Raw genomic sequence first — 27,176 nt, forward strand, 5'->3', positions numbered from 1 at the left:
GCTGCTTTGTTGCACTGCAACTGCTTTGTTGCATTAGTACAAATAAACCTATAGAAGAAAATGTGTTTTTCTGGCCCCAATTCCATCCCAGCTGGTTTACACTACAAATATTTGGTTTTATGTCTGTTTTATGGAGCAAAGAAGAGGAAAAACTGGGAGAAAGGTGTGAGAGGTTTGCTTTTTATAACCTTTCCTTTTTAGTGCTAGGTTGTGATCATTTGTCTGTTTACCTTTGGCAATGTGTTTTTCTTTTTTTTTCCCTTCCTATGAGTTAGGAATGTTATTTCTACCAATATACTAGTCATAAAATCCTACTCCAATCAAAGAAACGGGAATAGACTCAAACCAAAGAAATGGAGAGTAGATTGAGGAGAGATCAATCTTAGATGCATTTAGCATGAATCCCTTTTCCTTTTCCCAATATTTGCTAGCCCTTTAGTCTTTCTATTCTTTTTTTTTAATATATTCCATGAGAAAGTCCTAGAAGATGCTATTGAGTTGAGAAAAAAAAAAACTGGTTAAGATATGTCTCTTTGGTAGTTAAAGAAAATAGTACAAATAATTTAGTAATCAAATGAGAAGCTTACCCACCATGGTTGATCAAGTGTGATAGTTCACAGTTAATATTTGGTTAACCAACTTAATTATAAGGTTAAGCATTAGTAGAAATACTTCTTTTGAATAATATTGATTGCATGATCCTGAGTGTTCCACATTAAATCAGCTTAACCCAATGTATTTGCTTTTTAGAGGTAAAACATTGTCATCTGTTGCACATTACGGACCTAATGTAGTCCATATCTGCTTCTTTATAACTAAAAAGATATTCTAACTTCATCCCAGCAGATAGTTTGTCAGCTGCTTAGCAGCAACATGTTTATAAGAAAGAAAATCTTACACACTTAATTCTGCCCAGAGGGATACTATAAAGCATTGTGAACAGAGAGCTGAACTTTCATAATGAAGCCATTGTGGATATTGTGTCAAGATGTCATTTTAATAATCCAAATTTTAATCATCTTGATTTCATCTGTCAGATCATATTTTACTTTGTATTAGCCACACACCTCTGAAAAGAGGCAGTGGTGATAGAATCTACACCTGTTCTAATTTGTTTGCACTGCCAGGTATCAATGGGAGAATAGGTTTAACATAGTTTACACAAAGGTCTCCATATGGGCTCAATTCCTGTATGAAATGTACTCTCTATGTGGCTACAGATAAGAACAAGTTATTTTGGCTATGGAGTCATAATTCTCAAGCAATTTGTCTACATTTTTATTATGTATTATTAGAGTTTGTACTTAAATGCATTTTGGATGAAGGCCCTGTTAAAATAATTTATGTCCATATTCTTCCAATTCTACTACTACACGTGTTCTTCCTCAGACTGTTCCTTTAAAACTACTTGCAAACATCAAGTACAGACTTTGGAAGGTGTATTTCTTCATCTTTATACATAAAGAGCAAGGATTAAGCATTATGATTCATTCTGGCAATTGAGTATAAGCCAGAAGTTCCAGTGGAGTAAAGGGTAAGACTACTCCCATGAGGTGGGAGAAATAGACATGTTGGATGAAATGCTCTGGTGATATGGAGTAGATTATACTAGACAAAGAAGATTGAATGTCAAGGTATTACCTCTTTACATCCTTAGAAAGAGCAGTTTTACAATAAGAATTTATGAATTACACTAGTATGCTTGCTTCTCTCTTCTTTTGCCTTTATTTGGGCTTTTTCACTGTTACTTAGTTCTGGAAACAGCATTCATATTCAGCAAATGTATTTTGAATAATAACAAATGCTTAAGTACAATTTAAAGTGATAAGTCTGTTAGGAAGAAGGCAACAAACAAAAACAAAAACAAAAAACAGAGACCATATCTACTTCTTTCCATATGGATACTTATGAAACTGGTTGTTGAGGCTGGGGATTTTGGATCATATCTGACTCCTGGTTCCACACAAGAACGTATACACTGCGTCGGGCATTGTGGTACAGCATGTTAAGCTGACCCTTGGGACCCTTGGGAAATCCACAACCCATATTGGAGTGAGTCTCAGCTGCTTCACTTCTAATGCAGCTCGCTGCTAATGTGCCTGGGAAGGCAATGGATGATGACCCTAGTACTTAGGTCCCTGACACCCATGTAAGTGTCCTGGATGGAATTCCTGACTCCTGGCTTCAGCCTGGCCCAGCCCCAGCTGTTGCAGGCATTTGGAGAGTGACCAGCAAATAGAAGCCCTATTTCTCTGTTGCTCCCTCTATGTCATACTACTTTATAAAATAAATAAATAAATAAACAAATCTTTTTAAATAAAGAATTGATATGCTGTCTGATCTGTTTATCCTCTAATGCATTTTATCTTATAAGTTCCATGGTTATTAAATATCTGCATTAATTGAAGAATGTTATTATTTAATAACTGTATCTTAAGATTCCTTTCTCTTGTTTGTTCTGGGGAAATCAATGCTTTCATTTTACAAAAAAAAAAAAAAAAAGGCATTGTTCCCCTGATACAGCACTGTAACTGATGATAGATGGGATATACTCAATTCTAAGTGGACCAGTGTCACTTTTATGTACCGCAGGAGTGAATAAGATCATCTGTAGATTAGCCAAATGGAAAATAGCTTTGTGTTTTACCTTTGTAGCAGCTTCTTGAAGGGTATTTAATTTGATACTGTTATCTGTAAGAAATAGAATAAAGCAGGATGAAGCATGTACATTCAGATCTGCAAGCCAACAACACTCCGGAAAGCAGAAAGTATGAATTTTTTGCTTTTAAAAAAAATCTGGAAGAGGGCCCCAAATAATTCAGGGGAAGAAAAATGATGCCGAAGTGAAGTCACCTGACTCAGTGGATAATTCCAGTGAAACCCAGGAAGAACCGCATTAGTGATAGTCTGTAAGTGTACACAGTGCTTTACAATAGGTTGATTGCACTAAACAAAGAAGAAAATCCTTTCTCGGAGGAGTTCACAATCTAATGATACAAGTTGGTGCCATACAATATGGAATGAGAACAATAAGTGAGCCCCGTGGTGGGTGGTCTTCATAGCTGAAATGCTTCAAAAACAAGTGCCTTCTTTGAAAGGTGGAGGTTGGAAAGTGAGTAGCCCAGGTGTGCAAAGAAGGAGAAGGCCATTCTTTTGGGACTGGAGAATGTGGATAAGGAAGGGAGGGATTGACGATATGTCTGAAAAGAGGTGCAACTTAAAAATAAGACTGACATTGGCATGGTAGAGTTTGGTGATTTAGAGAACAAGAAAAATGCCAGCAGATGAAGGCTGAGAGAGGAGCAACATGCCCTAAGTCACTGTATTCTACCAAATACCACATCTTTAAAGACCCAGATCTGGAGAATGCTGCTTGCAACAACTTCTTGACAGAGGAAAGAACAGTTCAGTATGGTTGGAACAATCTAATAATATTCTGTATTTGACAAGGCCTTGTAGTATTATGCTCTTAAAACTGTATATGTGAAATACATTAAATAAATAAAATTAGTTCCTTTATGTAAATAAAAAAGAGCCTTATAGTCAGCAAAGCAGTACAAATGTACATCATCCTTGTATTTTGCTTAGCTTTGACTTCATTAACTTTTTGATTGATAAAATATTTTAAGACAAAAATTTAACATTAGAACTTCCTATGGCCAGCGCCGCGGCTCACTAGGCTAATCCTCCACCTTGTGGCGCTGGCACACTGGGTTCTAGTCCCGGCAGGGGCACCGGATTCTGTCCCGGTTGCCCCTCGTCCAGGCCAGCTCTCTGCTGTGGCCCGGGAAGGCAGTGGAGGATGGCCCAAGTGCTTAGGCCCTGCACCGCATGGGAGACCAGGAGAAGCACCTGGCTCCTGCCATCAGATCACTGCGGTGTGCCGGCCGCAGCGCGCCAGCCGTGGAGGCCATTGGAGGGTGAACCAATGGCAAAAGGAAGACCTTTCTCTCTCTCTCTCTCTCTCTCTCTCTCTCTCACTGTCCACGCTGCCTGTCAAAAAAAAAAAAAAAAAAAGAACTTCCTATTTCAGGCATGTTGTCACGGACAGATTTGATATTATGGACGTCTCATTACAAGGTCTCCCTGTAATTGCCCCCCAAAGGGCTCCCTACTTCCTTTGCAATTGAACTAATACTGTTCTTCACATTAGTGAAGATCCTCATTCTCATCCTCATTCCTGTCTCCTCTCTTCCTACCTAGCTTTTTTCTCATTTGTGTTCATATTGTCATATAGTTTCTTTTTACTCTGCTTCATTCTAACAAGGATTTGGGTTGGCTTACTGAGAAGTATATTCAATAATAGGGTTAACAAATTGACAGAGAGATGAGTGTGAAGGGAAAAGAAAGATAAGCAAAACAGGCCAGAATAAGGTTATTAGACCATGTATGAGGCCCTGGGGACTCTATGGTTGTGCCATAAGTTTGACTCTGAGCTTGTTAGATGATAGATTTGGTAGGGAAATACTAGGTATGAGAAATGAACTAATTTCTCGGAAGAAACATACCTTTTCTTGGGCCCTGTGAGAAATTCCTCCCATGGGTTTATATGAATGCCAATTCAGTGAGTTTAGTTTTTATCCTGAGAGCACTGGGAAAGCAATGAAAGCTTTTGATCCAAGGGACGACATACACAAAGCTGTATTTAAAGCAGTGTAGGAAGGAGTGAATGAATAGGGGGAAACTAGTTGCAGGAGAACCAATTAGAGAGGAAGTTGTAAGGGTCTGGGCAAGGATGTTATGAGAGGAATTTGCAGAGGAAGGAAAGCTATGAGAGAGGATAGGAACATGTACCAGGTCACTTTGGTTTTCGAGTGGAAAAGGAAGAATCAAGGTTGCCTGTAAGATACAGGTGTAGATAGAGTGATGGTACTATAATACTTTGCAAATAAAAGAGGAGGAGCTTTGTGTTAAAGTAGAAAGCCAAGAAGGTGATGAAAAGGCTGAGGTAACCACTGTGGGGTTTTATAGTCTAGTCACATTTTGGAAGAAGTGGAGCAAAGAAAATGGAGAGTGGCCATTCATTTAGGATTTTACATTTTATGAAGTGCTTTTACATAAAGTATCTTATTTTGTCCTCTTTATAATCTTGAAGAGAAGTAGTAGTCTCCACATTTTACAGATAAAAAATGTGAGGCTAATGATTAATGGGTTCATCTAAAGCCGTATAGTTGTGAGTGCCTTATATTTTTCTCCAGTTGTGTCACACTGCCTCAGCTTGGAGCTGTTAGTGTAATATTACCACATGACAAAATCTGGACAAGATTAGAGTTTTGTCATCACAATGACCATTAATTTTTTCTTTCCTTTATACAATTGTCCCACTGGGGATATTTGATATGAGTAGAACTGCTTACCCCTACACTAAATGTCCCCACACCGCTATGCTTTTAAAATTTCATACCTGCTTTTTATAGTTCTTTAATCTCTTCCACTGCTGTCAGCTGTTACTACTTGATGTATCTGGCAGCTCCCTTACTTCTAATCAGTTGTGCCCCTGGAAACCAGATAAATAAGCTTGTTACTTTTAGACACAATCTTAAGAGTGAGTATGCATTGAGTTAGGACATAGGGAGTCATCTTATGAGAACCCTAACCTTAGTGCTATATTTTTGTGAGTAAAGAGCATGAGTCTTAGTACTTGAGCATTCTTGGAGCTGTTTTTGCTGTTTTCTAGATTCTTGGCTAATTCTGTACAGTTGAAGGTGCTGGATAAGTTACCTAGAAAGGTGAGATGTCAGTTTGTATATTTAGTATATAACCCCTGACCGATTTTAAAAATAGATGTGGATTGGTTGTGACAGGGCATGTGACCATGCTTTAGAAACAGAAGGTTATGAAATTTTAGTGAATAGTAGTCTAGTTGCCAGAGGTTTGAAGTGACTGCCCAGTCTTTATTTCAGAATGATTTGTGACTGCTTCTTTCAGTCCCCAATCCACTCAGCTGGAAAAGTTGCAGACATTCCCTTTTGTTTCCAGTAAGTCTTCTCTCCCTAAACGGTCACAGATACTTCCCGCCAGCCCTCCCCAGATTCACTTGTCTTTCCCTTTTTCCTTCTGTGAAGAAGGCTTTTCATAAAGATTTATTGACTCTCCACAGGGGCATTGTTTCTATAGGAAGCACTACACTCCTCAGTGTGAAATGTGTGTCTCCAGGTGGCTGAATAAAGCACTTTATGACAGTTGGTACAGCATGTGCATAATTCCGATATATGGACTATAGACAGCTTAGAATCATGAACACCCAGTGTATGTCCAAACAGAAATGGGTTTTTTTTGCAAATTTACTTTTCAAATTAATTTTTAAGATGATGGATAATTAGTGACTAATCAATACATTCATTAGGCTACCTGAACTGGGTGGAAATGAGAAAAAAGGCAGAAGAAAGGTGATTTCCCTTCACAGTCTGATGAGTATGAAATTAATAATTGTTAATGTCATTAGAGCTCAGCAAGTTCAATAACTAAAACTTTTGGCCTTCCAAATGTCCCTTGGTAAGATTATATTCTTCATAGTGATGTGATGGGAAGGTGTTTATTTCTTTGCACAGATGAGTTGCAACAAAGAAACTACTCTTACTGTTAGTTAGAAATACGCACATGTCACCTTGTGCTCTGAAAAATGGGAATGAGTTTGAATTAGCTGTTGTCTTTGAAAAATACAACTGTGATACTACCGTCTTATGACTTTGAATTGAGCTTTGGGAGAAAGTTTCTGGTGTGATGCTATTTGGAACCCATGATTGATGATAAGATTTGCGAAGATGATTGAAAGGACACAACTCCTGATACCCTTGTATGAATGTGTTTAAGGCATGAAAGTATTTTCTAGAAACAGATGCAACATCTGGGCCTTGACGGTAGAGAGGGAGATTTTTGGCTTTAGTAGTTGTCCTGTTTTACATGTGATCATATCAGTATATCTGTTGTAGATGACTTTTCAGAGGGAGAAAATTTTGCTTTCCATTTTTTTTGCTTTTGTATATAAGTGTTTATTACAGGAACATACATTTGGTAGGCATTCAGATGCTTCCAATGAAATGTTTATTGCTGAATGAAAAATATTTTTTCTGATGGGAGCAAGTGGTATGCTCTCTAAAGATAATCGGATTTATCTGTTTGAAAATATGGCAATGCAACTGAAGTATCCAGACTGAATGGTAAGCTATGAATTATGCCTACAGAATATTGCAGCTGCTCCCTTATGTGACAACTTTGGCAGTATAGTGAAGGTAAATTATTAAACATTTAAATAGCCTAACTTCTGAATAAAAACAATCAGTGGCTTGATGTGTTATGTTTGGACCTAGCACTAGAAACGCTTCATTCATTATAGTCCTTCTGAGCTCTGTGGCCAGCCCCTCATATTTGAGAAACATAATGCAAGTTTCCCCAGGAGCATGGTTTCAAGTCCTCTGTCTGATGCATCAGTTAGCTTAAGTGCCCTGTGGCTAAAAAGGATATGGTGATAGGTGAGTATCAAGTGTAAGATTTAAAATAAACCAATAAAATTTGAGGCTTTAGACTTTAATTGCATTTTATCTTTCAACTGTGTTGAATTTACTTTTAGAAAACCAGACTAACATTGGCTGGCCAGAGTCTGTGAGGAGCCTCCGATATAATAAATCTTAATTAGGTATCAATAGATATATTAGGGACAAGAGATGAACTATCCAGAAAGGGAAAGGTGAGCAGAACTTTTTGATTTGAGAAGAGGATAATGAAATTAGAGCAAAAGAATGTTTATCTACCTCCTCATTCTTCCTCTCTACCACTACTTTGGTCCAAGCACCTAGTCTTGCTTGCAGATCTCTTATCTTTCCTTATTTTAGCAGTCTTCTACCATTATTACTACTCCTTTCATTCCTTATTCTCGAGTCCCTCTGTCCAACTGGAAATTCTCTATCGAGGTATTATGTAATAGAAGAAATACACAAAGGAAAACTGCTAATCATTTTTCTGTGTGTTGTATTTTTGAAAAGCACTTCCTACTCTACCTTCTTATCTTTATTTATTAATGCTACCCAAATAAAATCTTTACCAGATAATTTCACCCACATTTTTAGAAAGGGACTCTATTATAAGACTGAAAATAAGATAGTTTTGTTTATCAAAGGAACATCATTCTCTGGGTGGTATCTCAATCACTCTGGCACATTATTATCTAGGGTGGCATCCCAATGTACTTCTTTTTTTTAACTTTTATTTAATAAATATAAATTTCCAAAGTACAGTTTATGGATTACAATGGCTTTTTCACCCCATAACTTCCCTCCCACCCGCACCCCTCCCATCTCCCGCTCCCTCTCCCATTCCATTCACATCAAGATTCATTTTCAATTATCTTTATATACAGAAGATCAATTTAGTATAAATTAAGTAAGGATTTCAACAGTTTGAAGCCACACCAAAACACAAAGTGTAAAATACTGTTTGAGTATTAGTTTTACCATTAATTCGCATAGTGCAGCACATTAAGGACAGAGATTCTACATGGGGAGTAAGTGCACAGTGACTCCTGTTGTTGACTTAACAATTGATACTCTTGTTTATGGCATCAGTAATCACCCTAGGCTCTTGTCATGAGTTGCCAAGGCTATGGAAGCCTTTTGAGTTCGCCAACTCCGATCTTATTTATACAAGTGGAAGTTCTCTCCTCCCTTCAGAGAAAGCTACCTCCTTCTTTGATGGCCTGTTCTTTCCACTGGGATCTCACTCGCAGAGACCTTTCATTTAGGTTTGTTTGTTTTTTTGTTTGTGTGTGTGTGTGTTTTTTTTTTTTTTTTCCAGAGTGTCTTGGCTTTCCATGCCTAAAATACTCTTATGGGCTCTTCAGCCAAAAATGAATGCCTTAAGGGCTGATTCTGAGGCCAGAGTGCTGTTTGGGCATCTGCCATTCTATGAGTCTGCTGTGTATCCTGCTTCCCATGTTGGATCGTTCTCTCCTTTTTAATTCTTTTTTTTGAGTTAATTAATTAATTTATTTTAACTTTTATTTAATGAATATAAATTTCCAAAGTACAGCTTATGGATTACAATGGCTTCCCCCCCCCATAACTTCCCTCCCACCTGCAACCCTCCCCTTTCCCGCTCCCTCTCCCCTTCTGTTCACATCAAGATTCATTTTCAATTCTCTTTATATACAGAAGGTCAGTTTAGCATATGTTAAGTAAAGATTTCAACAGTTTGCACCCACATAGAAACACAAAGTGAAAAATACTGTTTGAGTACTAGTTATAGCATTAAATCACAATGTACAGCACATTAAGGACAGAGATCCTACATGAGGAATAAGTGCACAGTGACTCCTGTTGTTGACTTAACAATTTGACACTCTTGTTTATGGCATCAGTAATCACCCTAGGCTCTTGTCATGAGTTGCCAAGGCTCTCCTTTTTAATTCTATAAGTTAGTATTAGCAGACACTAGTCTTGTTTATGTGATCTCTTTGACTCTTAGACCTATCATTATGATCAATTGTGAACTGAAATTGATCACTTGGACTAGTGAGATGCAGTGGTACATGCCACCTTGATGGGATTGAATTGGAATCCCCTGGCACGTTTCTAACTCTATCGTTTGGGGCAAGTCAGATTGAGCATGTCCCAAATTGTATATCTCCTCCCTCTCTTATTCCCACTCATATACTTAACAGAGATCACTTTTCAGTTTAATTAAAACACCTAAGAATAATTGTGTGTTAATTACAGAGTTCAACCAATAGTATTAAGTAGGACAAAAAATACGAAAAGGGATAAAGTACTAAGTTGTTCATCAACAGTCAGGACAAGGGCTGATCAAGTCATTGTTTCTCATAGTGCCCCATTTCACTTCAACGGGTTTCCTTTTTGGTGCTTGGTCAGTTGTCACTGATCAGGGAGAACATATGATATTTGTCCCTTTGGGACTGGCTTATTTCACTCAGCATGATGTGATCCAGATGCCTCCATTTTGTTGTAAATGACCGGATTTCATTGTTTTTTGCTGCTGTATACTACTCTATAGAGTACATGTCCCATAACTTCTTTATCCAGTCTACTGTTGATGGGCATTTAGGTTGAATCCACGTGTTAGCTATTGTGAATTAAGCTGCAATAAACATTCAGGTGCAGAGAGCTTTTTTGTTTGCCAATTTAATTTCCTTTGGGTAAATTCCAAGGAGTGGTATGGCTGGGTTGTATGGTAGGGTTATATTCAGGTTTCTGAGGAATCTCCAGACTGCCTTCCATAGTGGCTTTACCAGTTTGCATTCCCACCAACAGTGGGTTAGTGTTCCTTTTTCCCCACATCCTCACCAGCATCTGTTGTTGGTAGATTTCTGAATGTGAGCCATTCTAACCGGGGTGAGGTGAAACCTCATTGTGATTTTGATTTGCATTTCCCTGATTGCTAGTGATCTTGAACATTTTTTCATGTGTCTGTTGGCCCTTTGGATTTCCTCTTTTGAAAAATGTCTATTGAGGTCCTTGGCCCATTTCTTAAGTGGGTTGCTTGTTTTGTTGTGGAGTTTCTTGATCCCAATGTACTTCTGATCTTCTCAATGGTTAGCATGAAATTCTCAAGCCAAATTAATTTGAAATCTAGATAAGATCTAGATAAGATAAGATAAATCTAGATAAGATCCTGAAATCAAATTGTTATAGGCATATAGAAATTAGAAAGGCATCTAGCAATTAGAAATCAGTGCTTTATAAAAATGGTTTTTAAAATATTTCATTTCTGGGTCTGGCGCTGTGGCTCACTTGGTTAATCCTCCACCTGTGGTGCCGACATCCCATATGGGCACCGGGTTCTAGTCCCTGTTGCTCCTCTTCCAGTCCAGCTCTCTGCTGTGGCCCAGGAGGACAGTGGAGGATGGCCCAAGTGTTTGGGCCCCTGCACCCGCCTGGGAGACCAGGAAGAAGCACCTGGCTCCTGGCTTCAAATCGGCACAGTGCCGGCCATAGCGGCCATCTGGGGAGTGGACCAACGGAAGGAAGACCTTCCTCTCCGTCTCTCTTTCACTGTCTATAACTCTACCTGTCAAATAAATAAATAAAAATATTTCATTTCTGGAGGAAATAATATTCTAACAACACCCCACCCTAAGAAGATCAATCATTTATCACTAAGAGCCAAATTCTGGTCTCAACCAGCATCATCCCTCAAAAAGTTTTTAAAGGATGGAAGAGAAACATAACAACTGTGACATAGATAAGAAAAGATCTGGTTTATTCATACTTTCGTTCAATCAATATATCATGAAGTCCTACTACATGCCAGTATTGTTTTATGTGGATTCTATCTACCTTCTTAATAGAAAAGATAACATCTCCTAGTTCAAAAGCTCCGGCTCTCCAGTGGTGAGTAATTTAGGATTGAATTAGAATAACCCTTAGTTCCATTTCTCTTTGATAGCTGATGATTCAGTAGTGCTGTGGTATGAGTGTGTTGGAAACCTAAATTCCACTAAAGTCCAAATTCATATTTTAATAGCGTATGGAGGTGGGGCCTTTAGTTGGTGATTAGGATTGAATGAGCCCATGGGAGTAAAGCATCATGATGGCTGGTAGCTGTCTAAGAAGAGGAAGAAACCTGAGCTAGAATGCCTGCTCCATCTCTCAATGGCATGTCTTCTGTTGCTACAAGGCAGTAAGAAGAACCACACCAGACCCCCAAGCAGATGCCTTCAACATGCTGTTGGATTTCCCAGCCTCCAGACCCATGACTTGAGTACACCTCCGTTGTTTATAAGTTACCCAGTCTCAGGTGTTTTGTTATAGCAACAAGAAATAGACTGAGGGGCCTGAGCTGTGGTGTAGCGGGGTAAAGCTGCCGCCTGCAGTGCTGGCATTCCATATGGGGCCAGTTCAAGTCCCAGCTGCTCCACTTCCAATCCTGCTCTCTGCCATGTCCTGGAAAAACAGTAGAAGATGACCCAAGTCCTTGGGCCCCTGACCCGTGTGGGAAGACCCAGAGGAAGTTCCTGGCTCCTGGCTTTGGATCGGCGCAGCTCCGGCTAATAGAGAATGAACCAGCAGATGGAAGACCTCTCTCTCTCTCTTTGCCTCTCCTCTCTCTGTGTAACTCTGACTTCCAAATAAATAAAATAAATCTTAAAAAAAAAAAAGAAATAGCCGGCGCCGCGGCTCACTAGGCTAATCCTTCGCCTAGTGGCGCTGGCACACCGGGTTCTAGTTCCTGTCGGGGCGCCGGATTCTTTCCCGGTTGCCCCTCTTCCAGGCCAGCTCTCTGCTGTGGCCCGGAAGTGCAGTGGAGGGTGGCCCAAGTGCTTGGCTCCTGCACCCAATGGGAGACCAGGAGAAGCACCTGGCTCCTGCCATCGGATCAGCGCGGTGCACCGGCCGCGGCGGCCATTGGAGGGTGAACCAACGGCAAAGGAAGACCTTTCTCTCTGTCTCTCTCTCTCACTGTCCACTCTGCCTGTAAAAAAAAAAATAGTCTGAGACAGGTACTATGTAGTTTGGATCAGTATCAGTATAGTACCTTTGTTCTCTCTGGAATTTTTTTCTCTAGCCTGAGGTATCTTACCCATCATTCATTACCATCATTTATATTTGTTGTTTCCATTGCTTTGATTTTCTTTTCTTAGTTTTTTAACCTTTTATTTTAAAATAGCTTTAAATAAGCTTTCCAAAAAATGATGTGATGCTTCAAAAATAGTACAGAAAATCTAGTGTACTCTTCATTCAGCTTCTCCTAATGTTTACATTTTATATAACTAGAGTATAATATCAAAACCAGGAAATTTGGGGCCAGCGTTGTGGCTTCACAGGTTAAGCCTCTGCCTATGACACCAGCATCCCATGTTAGCACCGGTTTGAGTCTCAGTTGCTCCACTTCCAATCCAGCTAGCTCCCTGCTAATGCTCCTAGGAAAGCAGTGGAAGCCCCTGCATCCATATGGAATACCCAGATGAAGTGTCTGGCTCTTGACTTGGTCCTGATCTAGCCCTAGCCATTGCAACCATTTGGGAGGTAAACCATCGCATGGAAGATCTCTTTCTCTCCCTCTCTCTAACTGTGCCTTTCAAATAAATAAAATAAATCTTTAAAAAATCCAGGAAACTTACATTGGTACAATGCGTGGTTATAAATTTATGCTGTTTTATCACATGTTAAGATTTTTATAGCAAATCAAGATACAAAACTCTTCCGTCACCACAAAGATCTCCCTCTTACTACCTACCCTTTTAGAGTCAAATGCATGCTTCATACCTTTAACCATCTATAACCTCTGGAAACTACCAGTCTGTTTTCTATCTCTAAAACTTTCTCATTTCTAGAATATTGTACAAAAGAAATGCAGTACATGACCTTTTGGGGATTCTTTGTTTTTCCATTGAGCATAATACCCTTGAGATAGATCTGAGTTTTTACTTATATCATTCTTTTTTGTTGCTGAGTAGTATGCCATAGTGTGGCTCTATCATACTTTGCTTAATCATTAGCCCATTTTATTGTTTTATTTTCAGGTTCACCAATTCTTCTTTCTGTTCTGCTATTAATCTCATCTGTTGAGTTTTCAATTTGTCAAATTTATCTTTCAGTTCTAAAATTTCCATTTGAGGTTTCTTTATATCTTCTTTCACTTCTCTGAGACATTTAATATTTTTTCATTTGTTTCAATTGTACCCATAATTTCTTCTTGAAGAATTTAATGAAGCTGATTTAAAATTCTAATCAGATAATTCTAATTTGAGTCATCTCAGTATTGGTGTCTGTTGACTTTTTTCTCCAAGGTTGAGGTTTTCCTGGTTCTTGGTATGATGGTTGATTTTTTTTAAAAGATTTATTTATTTATTTGAAAGGCAGAGTTACAGACACACATACACACACACACACACACACACACACAGAGAGAGAGAGAGAGAGAGGAAGAGAGAGGGAGAGAGAGGGAGAGAGAGGTCTTCCATCTGCTGGTTCACTCCCCAAATGGCTGCAACATCTTGAGCTGTGCCGATCCGAAGCCAGGAGCCAGGAGCTTCTTCCGGGTCTCCACACGGGTGCAGAGGCACAAGGACTTGGGCCATCTTCTACTGCTTTCCCAGGCCATAATCGAGAGCTGGATCAGAAGCAGAGCAGCGAAGACTCAACCTGCGCCTATATGGGATGCTGGCACTGCAGGCAGCAGCTTTATCCGCTATGCCACAGTGCTGGCCCCGATGGTTGATTTTTAATTGAATCCCAAACATTTCGGGTATTATACTAGCATATGAATCACTCAAATTTACATTTTATTCATCAGGGCTTGTCTAGCATTGCTTCTGAATGGGAAAGAGGTTTTCTGTCTGATTTCTATCATGTAGAAATAAATGTGTAGGTTTCCCATTTAACTTTCCTTGACACTCTGGTCAAGCAGAGGATGTTATTGCTAGGTGGGGCTGGCGCTGTGGCTCACTTGGTTAATCCTCCACCTGCAGCGCCGGCATGCCATATGGGCACCGGGTTCTAGTCCCTGTTGCTCCTCTTTCAGTCCAACTCTCTGCTGTGGCCCAGGAAGGCAGTGGAGGATGGCCCAGGTGCTTGGGCCCTGCACCCACATGGGGTACCAGGAGGAGACACCTGGCTCCTGGCACAAGTGTTTCTTTTTGCATATGCTTTTATTTATCTTAGATAAGTGGATTGTTGAATGTCAAGGACATATGATAGGTGTATGTTTGTGTTTTGCGAAATTGCTAAACTCTTCCAAAAAGTTTGTACTACCAGCAGCACCGGCCATGGCAGCCATTTGGGGGATGAACCAACAGAAGGAACACCTTTCTCTCTGTCTCTCTCTCTCTGTCTGTAACTCTACCTGTCAAATAAATAATAAAAAATGAAAAAAAATTTTGAAAAAAAAAGTTATTGCTAGGCAACAGGGGCAGGATTTCAGGCTCTCCACTAAGCCTCTACTGAAATCACTTTGATAGGGGGTCCAGGAGTGAGTCTTTCCTATTGGGTAGAGGTGTTATTTCTGGTCCTCCAAATGATCTCTGCTGACAAGGCAGGGAAACCTCCTTACTATAAGGTGAGAATGAAGATCCAAGCTCCCTATTCAGTCTTCTCTGATACTACCTAATGTGGAAGGTGGAAAGAGTGCCTTCTTACAGTTGAGTCAGGGCAGAGTCTAGATGACAAGCTCTACCGACAGAAGATCAAGGACCTCCACAAAAGTACTCCTACATCCAGAAGACCAGGCCTAATAGGAACTACTTCTATCATGCTTTTGGATTTTCCCACTTGGAAGCGCTGCTGGATGACAACAAGGAATTGCAGCGGTTCAAAGCTGTGTCTACCAAGAGAAAAGAGGACCTGGTGTCCCAAGGTTTCACTGAATTCATAATTGAGGATTTCCGCAACACGTTCATGGACCTGACTGAGCAGGTGGAGAAGCAGATCTCTGCAGCAGATCTGCTAGCCTCCTTCAATGACCAGAACGCCTTGGACTACCTCGTGGTCTACCTGCAGCTGCTTACCTCAGGCTACCTGTAGCACAAGAGCAATTTCCTCAAGCACTTCATCAAGGTGGGGTGGACTGTCAAGGAGTTCTTCCAGCAGGAGGTGGAGCCCATTTGCAAGGAGAGTGACCACATGCATATCATCACGCTGGCCAAGGCCCTCAGCATCTCTATCCAGGTGGATACGTGGACCGTGGTGAGGGTGGCACTATCAATCCTCACGTCTTCCCCCAGGGCTCTGAGCCCAAAGTCTACCTTCTCTACTGGTCTAGACGCTACAATATCCTGTACAAATAGCGCTACCCCTAGCCTGCCGCTGCCCTGCATGCCCTCCCCTCTGCCAGGTGCTAGACATGTATGGGTTTTTGTGTGTGTGTGTGGTTGTAAAGGGTCATATTTCACCCACCTCCACCACACACACAAGTGCAACTTTCCTTATCATTTCGCTAGAAAGTGTATCCCTTTTCTTGGGGCGTGATGTTAAACACTTAGAAATCTTTAAAAGTGGTACTAATACTGTTGCAGTTGTGTTAATAATGCCATGATTTCCCTTTGATTTTAATACATAATTTATAGAGATATATAACCGACACTTAATAAAGCACATTTAATCTTTGCAATTTAATGTACACACACATCACCACAATCTAAATAATAAATCTATCATCCACAAAAATTTCTTTGTGCCCTTCTGTATTCCCTCTATTCCTTCCCCATTCTCTTCCTTTCCTCCCAGGAAACTACTGATTGCCTTTCTGTCACTACAGATTAATTTGCATGTTTTAGAATTTTCTGTAAATGGATTCATACAGAATGAACTTTTTATCTGGTTTCTTCCATTCAGCATAATTATTTTCATATTCATCCATGCTATTATATGTATAAACAGCTCATTCCTCTTTTATTGTTGACTAGTGGTATATTGGTGTAGATATGACACTTGTTTTTCTTTTCAACTGTTAATAAATAGTTCCCATTTTTGACTATTTCAAATAAATACTATGAACATCTGTGCACAAGTGTTTCTTTTTGCATATGCTTTTATTTATCTTAGATAAGTGGATTGTTGAATGTCAAGGACATATGATAGGTGTATGTGTTTTGCGAAATTGCTAAACTCTTCCAAAAAGTTTGTACTACCACTGACAATGTATGAGAGTTCCAGTTGTTCCACTTCTTGCTGAGACTTGGTACAGTGAGTCTTTTTAATTATAGCCATTCTTAGTGAGTGTATAACAATTTATCTTATACGAAGTTGATTTTTTTTAAAGATTTATTTATTTATTTGAAAACCAGAGTTACACAGAAAGAGGAGAAGCATAAAGAGAGAGAGAGAGAGAGAGAGAGAGAGAGAGAGAGGTCTTTTATCCAATGGTTCACTCCCCAGTTGGCACAACTGCCGGAGCTGTGCCGATCCAAAGCCAGAAGCCAGGAGCTTCTTCCGAGTCTCCCACGCAGGTGGGACTTGGGCCATCCTCCACTGCTTTCCCAGGCCATAGCAGAGAGCTGGATCAGAAGTGGAGCAGCCAGATCTTGAACCAGCGCCCATATGGGATGCCAGTGCATCAGGCCAGGGCATTAACCTGCTGCACCACAGCACCAGCCCCCAACTGAGTAGTTTTAACCTGCATTTCCCTGATCACTAATAATGTCATTTATCTTTTCATGTGCTTCTAAATAAATTCTTTGTTCAAGGGTTTGATCAAGTATCTTGTTCAGATTTATTAAGTTCTTTGTCATTGAGTTGTAAGATGGAAATGTGGATTATGAAAAAAACTATGCATCAATTGCCATATTTTTGCACCAAAATAATTTATCTTTTAATTCAGTTTTCCACAAACTTTTTGAAGTACCTCTGTATATTCTAGATATAAATCTTTTGTCAGAAATGTTTTGCAAATATTTTCTCAGCTGTGGCTTGGCTTTATACTTTCACAATGATGTCTTCTGAAGGGAAAATGCTTTTAATGTTTATGAAATCCAATTTAAGATTTTACCCTCTATATTTTGTGGCTGTGTGCAACATTTAAGGAATCTTTGACAAAGATTAGTATATTAATGCTTTCTTCATTTTTTTCTTCTATAAGTTTTAGTTTTATATTTAGGTTTATGATTCATATTGATGCAGGGTTTTTGTACAGCATATGGTAAGGATGAAGGTGTATTTACTTATTTGCATATAAATATCCACTTGTTTCAGCACCATTTGTTGAATAGACTGTTATTTTACCAATGTGTTGCCTTGGCACTTTTGTTAAAAATCAATTGACAATATAAGCAGGCCTATTTCTGGGTTCTCTTTAGTTTCATTGATCTATTTGTATCTATACAATATTATACTGTCATGACTACTTTAGCTTTGTTTTAACTCCTGAACAAAGTAGTGTAAGTCTTCCAGCATTATTCTTTTTCAAAATTGTTCTGATTAGTTTATGTGCTTTATTTTTGCTTAAACAATTTAGAATCAAATTGTTGTTCTCTACAATCATTTCTTATAATTTTGGATTTATTCTTTTACTGCTTCATATGGGAAGCTGAGGTCATTTAGAACTTTTCTATTTTTCTAAGACAGATATTTAATGCTATAAAACTTCCCCTAATTAATGATTATATTCATCATCATTTAGTTCAAAATCTTTTCTGATTTTGCTTTTGATTTCCTCTTTGACTCATTGATTAATTAGAAGCATTATTTAATTTCCAAATACTTGAATGACTTTTCAAAGATCTCACCTTCTGATTTAATTTCATTGTGATGAAAGAACATACTTTTGTGTGACTTTAGTTCTTTTAAATTTATTGAGATTTGTTTCAGGCCCAGAACGTGGTCTATCTTGGTAAATGTTCCATGGACAGTTGAAAAAAAAAAGTATACTCTCTGATGCTGAGTTGAGTTTTCTATAAATATCAATTAGTTCAGTTTGGTTGATAATGTTCACCAAGTCTTCTGTCTCCTTATGAATTTTCTGTTACTCCATCAGTTTTTGAGGAAAGAATATTGAAATCTCTGAGTATAATCATGTGTTTTTCTATCCTTGCAGTTCTGTAGTTTTTTTTTCTTTATATCTTGTGGAACTCTGTCATTAAATGAAGAAACATTTAGATTTGCTATGTCCATGTTATGAAAATTGATCCCTTTTTCACCATGAAATGACCTTTTTTTGGCCCTGGTTGTATTTTTTTGCTCTAAAATCCACTTTATATTGTCAATATAAACACTCCAGCTTTCTTTTGATTAGTATTAGCATGGTATATCTTTGTGTCTTTATATTTAAGATATGTTTCTTGTTGGCTTTTTAAAATCCAATCTGACAGTTTCTGCCTTTTAATTGAGGTATTTTGACCATTTGTATTGAATGTGATAAGTGATGTTGTCCAGTTTAAGTATATCTTCCTGTCATTTATTTTCTATTTCTTTTATCTTCATTCCATTTTCCTTCTCTTCCTGCCTTCTTTTGGATTACACAATAGTTGTTATGATTCTTCTGTAAGCCCTTTGTTGACTTCTTAACTTTACCTCTGTCTTATTATTTTAGTGCTGCTTAGAGTTTACATAATAAGAAAAAATTACATATAATTACCATTTCCATGTTCTTTGTTCCTTTGTATAGATGTATATTTCAGTCTTCTGTCGTTTTACTTTTTCCTAAAGGTTTTGTTGTAATATTTCTCATGCTTTGAGTTTGCTGGTAATGAATATTTTTAAGCTTCAGATAATGGTAGGTTGGTATACTTGTATAATAAATAATGCAGAGACCCTTTGTCTTATTTCCCCCAATGGTAACACCTTGTGATACTATAGTATTAGAACTAGAATGTTGACATTGATGCAGTCAAGATACAGAAAAGTTCCATTACCATGAGAATACTTCTTGTTGCCTTTTATACTACACCTAACCTCTACCCCCTACCTCATTCATGGCAACCATTAATCTGTTCTCCATCACTTCTAGATTGTTACATAAAAGAATTAATATATTATATGTCCATTGAAATTGGTTGTTTTTATTCTACACAATGCCCTGGACATTCATTTAAATTGTTGTGTATCAACAATCCATTCCTTTTATTTGTTTATAATTCATTCAACCTTTAACATGTGGAAGCAGATTTGGTCTGTTTCCAGTTTGGGCTAGACCTAAAGCTGTTATGAATGTTTGTATATAGGTTTTTGAATAAACACAATTCAGTTTCTCTGGGTCATTTCTCAAGAGTGTAATTTTGAGGTTGTACGGTAGTTCAATGTTTAATTTTATAGAAACTCAGACCTTGTTACCCAGAACAACTGTACCACTTTCCAATCCCATTAGCAATGTATGAGTGATCCAGTTTCTCCACATCCTTGCCAAATTTGGGATTGTGACTAATTTTTATTTTGAACATTCAGATACATATGTTTGTGATCATTTCAAACAGTTTGTGGTGGGGCAGGTGTTTGGCCTAGCAGTTAAACCACCAGATGTGATACTCGCTTTACATATTGGAGTTTGAGTGCCAACTCTGCTTCCAGTTCTGGCTTTCTGCTATTGCACACCCTGGGAGGCAGCAGATGATGGCTTAAATGACTGAGTCCCTTCCACCCCATATAGGAGACCTGGATTTAGTACCTGACTCCTAAATTTGGCCAATCCCAGTTTCAGCCATTGTGGACATTAGGAGAATGGAGATGCAATGGCAGCTCTCTGTCTCACTGCCTTTCAAATAAAACAAAATTAATAAATATTTTTTAAGTTTATGGAAAATAGAATTTGAAGATAAATTCACTTTGGTGGAAAAAATTTTAAGATCCATGCATATAAAGTATCTTCAAAACGTTAATGAACATATATATTATCAAAAAAAACTCTGCATGGATTTCAAAATTGTTTTGTTCCAAAATACACTTATCTTCTAATTTTTCCACGAACTTTTTGAAGTACCTTCATAGTGATACCTCACTGTGGTTTGAGGTTGCATTTTTCTAATGGCTAATGGCATGGAATATCTTTTCATGTGCTTATTTTACATCTGTATATTCTTTAGTGATATATCTCTTTATATCAATTTCCCATTTTCTAATTGGATTTTTGCAGCTATTGAGTCTTGATAGTTCTTTTTTTAAACTTTTATTTAATAAATATAAATTTCCAAAGTACAGCTTATGGATTACAGTGGCTTTTTTACCCCATAACTTCCCTCCCACGCGCACCCCTCCCATCTCCCGCTCCCTCTCCCATTCCATTCACATCAAGATTCATTTTCAATTATCTTTATATACAGAAGATCAATTTAGTATAAATTAAGTAAGGATTTCAACAGTTTGAACCCACACCAAAACACAAAGTGTAAAATACTGTTTGAGTATTAGTTTTACCATTAATTCGCATAGTACAACACATTAAGGACAGAGATTCTACATGGGGAGTAAGTGCACAGTGACTCCTGTTGTTGACTTAACAATTGACACTCTTGTTTATGGCATCAGTAATCACCCTAGGCTCTTGTCATGAGTTGCCAAGGCTATGGAAGCCTTTTGAGTTCGCCAACTCCGATCTTATTTATACAAGTGGAAGTTCTCTCCTCCCTTCAGAGAAAGCTACCTCCTTCTTTGATGGCCTGTTCTTTCCACTGGGATCTCACTCGCAGAGACCTTTCATTTAGGTGTGGTTTTTTTTTTGTTTTTTTTTTGTTTGTTTGTTTGTTTGTTTTGCCAGAGTATCTTGGCTTTCCATGCCTAAAATACTCTTATGGGCTCTTCAGCCAAAAACGAATGCCTTAAGGGCTGATTCTGAGGCCAGAGTGCTGTTTAGGACATCTGCCATTCTATGAGTCTGCTGTGTATCTTGCTTCCCATGTTGGATCATTCTCTCCTTCTTAATTCTATCAGATAGTATTAGCAGGCACTAGTCTTGTTTATGTGATCTCTTTGACTCTTAGACCTATCATTATGATCAACTGTGAACTGAAACGGATCACTTTGACTAGTGAGATGGCATTGGTACATGCCACCTTGATGGGATTGATAGCTCTTTATGTATTCAACATACACATTGTTCTATATATGTCATTTGTAAGAGGGTCTTTTCAAGAGTAAAAGATTTAATTTCTTTGAGTTCCAAGTTATCATATTTTAATTTTTTTAAAAAAAAGTTCTTTACTTATTTGAAAGGCAGAGATACAGGCTAGGACTGGGCCAGGCCAAAGCCAGGAGCCTGGAAATCAATCTGGGTCTCTCACGTAGGTGACAGGGACTCAACTACATTTCCATCTTCCACTGCTTTCCCAGGCACATTAGCAGGCACATTAGTTGGATCAGAAGTGAATATCTGGGACTCGTACCTGTGCTTTGATATGGGATGCTCGTGTTGCAAGCAGTTGGTTAATGCAATGTGCCACAGTGGCACACGGCATTTTTTAATAGATTATTCTTTTAGTGCCATAATTAAGCATGCTGCTTGGTTCTGTATTCTGAAGATGACTCCAATTTTTTTCTCCAAGTTTTGTAGTTTTACATATTACATCTAAATCCATAATCCATGCTTAATTTGGTGCAAGATGAAGGTTAAACATTGTTTCTTTCTTTTTTTTTTTTTTTTGTCTATAGAGGATCAACCACTCCAGCATCACTTGAATTCGTTTTGCTCCTTTGTCAAAAATCAGTTAAACCAGGGCTGGCCTTGTGGCATGGCAGGTTAAACCACTGCCTGTTACTACAGCATCCCATATGGGTACCATTTCAAATTCCAGCTGCTCCATTTCCAATCCGGCTCCGTGCTAATTGCCTGGGATAGCAGTAGAAGATGGCCCAAGTATTGGGCCCCTGCACCCATGTGAGAGACCCAGATAAGTCTCCTGGCTCCTGGCTCTGGCCTGGCCCAGCCCCAGCTGTTCCGGCCATCTAGGGGAATGAACCAGCAGATACAAGATCTCTCTCTCTCTCTCTCTCTCTCTCTCTCTCTCTCTTTCTCTCTCTCTCTCTGTGTGTGTGTGTGTCTGTGTGTTCCCCTCTCTGTGTCACTCTGCCTTTCAAATAAATAAATAAGTAAATGTTTCCAAAAACCAGTTAAACCATAAAGAATGAAGTATTTTGAAGTATTTATACAAGCTGTATTCTAGATAAACCTTAATAAACATGCTAAGTTAAAGGAGCTAAATGCAGATGGCCACATTCTATATGATTCAATTTATATTAAATGTGCAGAATATGGAAATCCATAAAGTAAAAATGTATATTAGTGATTGCAGTGGTTGAGACTACTAACAGACATGAGGTTTCCTTCTAGAGGTTGTGGAAATGTTCCAAAATTAGATACTGGTGATAGTTGTACAGCTATGCAAATTTGCTAAATTTCACTGAATTGTAGGCCTAAAAGGATGAATTTTATGGTGTATGAGTCATGTTTGTGTTACTATGATAAAATACCTGTGGCAGACTAACTTTATAAAGTAAACTGATTTCTTTGGCTCACAGTTTTCTTTTTTCTCCCCCCGACCCAAAGAAACAATTTATTTAATGAGTACAAATTTCCTAAGTACAACTTTAAGAGTATAGTGATTATTCCCACCATATCTGTTCTCCCACCCCCATTCCCACCCCACCTCTTGCTTCTCCCATTCCCAGTCCCATTATCCATTAAGACAAAAAAAAAGCCTTGTTTCTTGACAGTCAAGACAAGCACTATTCAAGTCATTGCTTCTCAAAGTGTCAATTTCACTTCTACAGGTTTGCTTTTAGGTGCTCAGTTAGTTGTCACAGATCAGGAGAACATGTGGTATTTGTCCCTTTGGGACTGGCTTATTTCACTAAGCATGATGTTTTCCAGATTCATCCATTTTGTTGCAAAATTTTGTTTCATTATTTTTTTAATGCCGTGTAGTATTCTATAGAGTATATATCCCATAATTTCTTTATCCAGTCTTCAGTTGATGGGCATTTAGGTTGATTCCATGTCTTAGCTATTGTGAAATGTGGCTCACAGTTTTTGAGGATGAAATTCCAAACAGCATGGCACAGGTTGATTTGGGCGTTCCCCTTGACTGTGTTGCCTCCTGGCAGGTTGTTCATGAAAATGATTACATTACTAAGCAGAAAACCAGAGAAAGACTTGTTTTGGCCAGATTCTGGCTTTTATAACAATCGTTTCTAAAGAACTAGCCAAGATCTCATGAGAAATAGCTTAATCCCTTTTGAGGATAACCCCCCAGTTGACCAAGGGATCAACCACATGGCCCCAACCTCTTGAAGGTTCCACCTGCCAACATCACCATACTGAAGAACAAATTCCCAACGAATAGACTCCTGGGGTACAAAGCACATACAAACCATAGCATATAATATGTGAATTATAGTTCTGTAAAGCTATTATTTAAAAATAATTAAATTTGTACGTGAGGAATCCATCATTGGGTTTATATACACAGTATGATGTTAGCTATAGGATCTTTGTAGGTACTCTATCAGTTTGAAGAACTTTCTCTGTATTCCTATCTGCTGAGAATATTTTCATGACTGGTGTTGGATTTTTTCCAAATGCTTTTTATGTGTCAGTTGATATGATCATATGATTTCTTGCTTATCCTGTTGATATGGTAGATTACATTAATTGATTTTCAAATGTTGAACCAGCATTGCATACCTGAAATAACACCCATATGGGCCTTATTATGATTCCTTTTTTACAATGTTAACTTCAGCGTGCCAATTTTTTATTGAGGTGAAATTCACATAACATTAAATGAACCATTTTAATCATTTTAAAGTGTACCATGAAGTGGTTTTTAGTATATTCACAATGTTATGCAACCATCACTGCTATCTAATTTCACAGAATTTTCAGCACGCCCTAAAAAACATGTACCTATTAAACAGTAGCTACCCTATGTCACACTCTCCATTAATATACTTTCTAGCTCTACAGATTTTTCAGTCATGGACATTTCATACAAGTGGGATCATACAATAAGTGATCCTTTGTGATTGGCTTCTTTCACTTATTATAATGTTTTCATGATTTATCCATGTTGTAGGATATGTCAGAATTTTATTCCTTCCTAAGAATAAGTAATGTTCTATTGTATGAAAATACTATACTTTTCTTATCCATGCTGTTGATGGACATTTGGATTTTTTTCCACTATTTTGCTGTTGTGAGTAATTCTGCCAAGGACATGAGTCCTTGCTTTCAATTCTTTTAGTTATAGATATACTGAGAAGTGAAATCACTGGATCATATAATTTTATGTTTAACTTTTTGAGAAATCCACCACCCACAGCAGAAACATTTTACATTCCCATGAACCATGTTTAAGGGTTCCAATTTCTCCACATCCTCAACAACACTTACTTTCTGTTGTTGTTTTTCAATATATCCTATTGAGTAGGAAGTGGCATCTTATTGTGGTTTTGATTTGCATCTCCCTAATGAACAGTGATGTTGAACGTCTTTTCATGTGTTTATTGGCTATTTGTGTATCTTCTTTAAATAAATGTCTACTGAACTCCTCTGCCATTTTTCTTTTCAACAGTTTTTTTTTTTTTATGTGCTGAGTTATAAGGATTTTTTATTGTGGAGTTAAAGCCTTATGTGAGATATGATTTGCAAATAATTCCTCCCATTCTGTAGGTTCTCTTTTCATTCTCTCTCTCTTTTAAATGATTTATTTATTATTTACTTACTTGAAGGACAGACTTTTTTTTTTTACAGAGAGAGAAGGAGACAGAGAAAGAATCTTCCATCCTCTGGTTCACTCCTCAAGTGCCAGAGCTGGGCCAATCCGAAGCCAGGAGTTTCTTCCAGATCTCCGACGTGGGTACAGGGGCCCAAGCACTTGGGCCATCCTCCACTACTTTCCTAGGCACATTAGCAGGGAGCAGGATCGGAAGTGGAGCAGCCAGGACTTGAACGAGTGCCCATGTGAGATGTCAGCACTGCAGGTGGAAGCTTTCTCTGCTATGCCACAATGCCAGCCTCTCTGTTCATTTTCTTGACAATGTCCTTTGGTAATGAAAAGTTTTTAGTTCTGTCAGTCCTGGCTATTTTTGTATTCCATAAATAATCTTTAGCTCTGTACTGGGATGAAGTTAAGATACCAGAAAACAGTATAATCCTTTCGAGTATTGCTTTTAAGGTTATTTAGATGGGTACAGAGCAGAGCTCAATCTAGTGATAATTATTCCTCATAACGAAGGCAACACTCTGTTGGGTGCTCTATTCAATGCCTTGTGAGTTATGAGTTCTTCTGTTTTGTCTGGCACAAAATCTGTTATTGCTGGACCCTGTGTGATCCCTGGATACTGTTCTCTTTAATCCTTTTGGATATTTTTTCCTCTCTAGCCTTGGGTAATTTCCTCACCTGCATGTACTGATTAGTATTCTGCTAAACACCCAAGTGGAAACCTTTACAAATCTCCAGGATTGTCTTTTTGTGCTACCCTCTTGTCTCCAGTACTCTGTCCTGTGAACTTTAAATATCCTTGGCCTTACCAGACTCTCAACTCTGACTTCTCAACTCAGAGAGTCTGCCAACTTCAATCTGAGTTCTTCCTTTCTACACTGCAGCCTGGAAACTTTCTAAACAGTAAGCTGGGATACTAACTGGACTTGGATAATTTGTTTCTTATCTCTCAGAGATCATTCTCCTTTGTTGGTTGGGATTCAAAATATTGAAAACTTTTGTATTATATGTTTTGTTATTTAAGAAAATATTTCAGGTTTGTTTTGGTTGTTTCAGGCTGTTACTCCATCTTGATCAGAAGTGTTTAATAAATTATAAATTTCTACTAGTAACTTAGAGAAATTTCTGACTCTAGAGATTTCTCTAAATTTGTACAGCTTCAAACTCTTCAGCCATATCACATTTGAAAGCTAAATATTGAAATGCCATAGAGAAACAAACATAATCATTCTTGGTTATTCTCTTTGTTCAACTACCTGGTTAACTAAGTGGAAACTATTATTTCTCTGGAAGGCAGCACTCAAAATATTATTCTACATTGAACAGAAGCATTGAGGGATGTATTGTAGAATGGCACAATTGCTCCTGCTATCCCCAGCCTCCCATATTTAGGATAAGCTTTTATTTTAACATTTATTTATTTATTTATTTGAAAGTCAGAATTACAGTGAGAGAGGGAGAGACAGAGAGAGAACCATCCACTGATTCACTCCCAGCGACAGTGGCCAGGGCTGGGCCAGGCTGAGCCAGGAGCCAGGAGCCACGAGCTTCTTCCAGGTCTCTCATGTGGATGCAGGGATCCAAGCACTTGGGCCACCCTCTTCTGCTTTCCCAGGTGCATTAGCAGGAAGCTGAATCAGAAGTGGAGCAGCCAGGACCCGAACCCGTGCCCATATGCGATGCCAGTGCTGCAGATGGCAGCTTAACCCACTAGGCCGTAGCGCTGGCCCCAAAGATAAGCTTTATGCATCCTATTTGTCTCAGTGAAATATTAGGGATCAATTGTTCACAAACATAACCTTCAATAATCATTTATATATGTATTGTGAAACGTCTTTTGAGAATGTACTAAGTTTATTTCCCATCATGAAAAGTATTCTTTCTTTTTTATTAGTCTTTCCTGAACTTGAATTTCTGAAATTTCAGGCAGCCCTTCTCTTCTTCCAGTTTTTTTTTTTTTTTCGGTGAATCTCCATGCAGTCCTTGTACTAATCTGACTTTGATAATTTCCATGTCAGCCATCATCTTTCAAAACTAAAGAGATATTACTCATCTTTTTATTTATTTTTTATTGTTTGTGATA

At 38.3% G+C, this 27,176-nt stretch overlaps 1 protein-coding gene and 1 pseudogene across 4 annotated transcripts in view; both read left to right on the forward strand.

The window, feature by feature from the left end:
- LOC103351881 (ubiquitin thioesterase OTUB1 pseudogene) overlaps positions 1-15,820 on the forward strand; it is a 45,434-nt pseudogene extending 29,614 nt beyond the window's left edge.
- The window catches only part of EDA (ectodysplasin A), a 358,959-nt gene that overhangs the window by 118,381 nt on the left and 213,402 nt on the right, over positions 1-27,176 (forward strand). The gene's annotated exons all lie outside the window — the stretch shown is intronic.

Source organism: Oryctolagus cuniculus, chromosome X (genome assembly GCF_051225735.1).
Source record: "Oryctolagus cuniculus isolate XC-2025 breed Fujian yellow rabbit chromosome X, ASM5122573v1, whole genome shotgun sequence".
Taxonomy (NCBI): Eukaryota; Metazoa; Chordata; class Mammalia; order Lagomorpha; family Leporidae; genus Oryctolagus; species Oryctolagus cuniculus.